Source organism: Meleagris gallopavo, chromosome 21 (assembly GCF_000146605.3).
Source record: "Meleagris gallopavo isolate NT-WF06-2002-E0010 breed Aviagen turkey brand Nicholas breeding stock chromosome 21, Turkey_5.1, whole genome shotgun sequence".
Classification (NCBI taxonomy): Eukaryota; Metazoa; Chordata; class Aves; order Galliformes; family Phasianidae; genus Meleagris; species Meleagris gallopavo.
Genome location: NC_015031.2, coordinates 8,328,537 through 8,329,631, shown reverse-complemented (window position 1 = coordinate 8,329,631; position 1,095 = coordinate 8,328,537).

Below are 1,095 nucleotides of genomic sequence, written 5' to 3'. Positions count from 1 at the left end.
TGTCCCAACCTTTCTAGCAAATGGCAAGAAGGAAAATAGAAGAACTGCAAACAAATATTTGCATTTATAGCAACTTCTTAAATAGTCTTGGTACAAAGAAAATGTCTGTGTTGATAGCAAACTTCATTTAGGCTGGAAAAGGATGAGGGTATATGTGCCTTTTTTAGTCCATATGCTGAATTTACTGTGATCCCAAGTGAAAACAATAGTGAGTCTTACTGATTTTAACACCTCAGTGATCAAAGTTCTCTTTCATGTTCAGCAGTGATTACAGAAGGTCTGCAAGGAAAGAAAACAGCAGTGTAAGTAAGATAAGTCTGAAAACTCTTCAGTTTAGAGAGCTCCCATGCCTTACCATGAAAAAAAAACAGCAATTTTTTAATAGAATGATTGAGATCAGTTTGCATACCTGCTACTACAAGAATTAAACGTATCTTTCTCATGATGTGAATGTCTCAGGCATTTCCTACAAATGTAGTTGCCGTGATATACTGAGAAGGACAAGAAACATGAAGCGCTCAGGAATCAGAGGAAACCAGGGGAACAAAAGTGCTGGCTGTACTACAGGGTGTTCCCATAGCACTTCAACGTTTAATTACTAGAAATAAAGGGCATGCTGAAGTATTCTATTTTAAAGAATCTAAGACGGCAGATTTCTCACAACATATTGTTTCATGACGAATCCCTCAGTAAGTGGGAGACACTCGGATTTACGTACATTCAAGACCAAAACCTGCTGTTAGACTGAACTGGGACTGAGCCTTCCAGTAGAGTCTCCCAACCAGACCTGCCTGGAGGCAGACACGGCTTCCTCTGGAAGTGCCCTCAGTCTCAGGTAAAACACCAAATCTAACCTCAGAATACATTATTAAAGCCATTCCACAGACATCATCTTGCTGCCATTGGCACAGTATTCAAGGTTGTTCACGCATAACGTTATCTCGATGTTATTATTTTATCTTGATATAAACTAATAAACATGAAGTCCATTCCATCTTCATCGCATACGTTTTAGATCTGACTTCATGCCACTTCTGACAACCAGATTTTTATCCCCCTCTTACACACATCCTAAAACACTGACTTAATTTGACA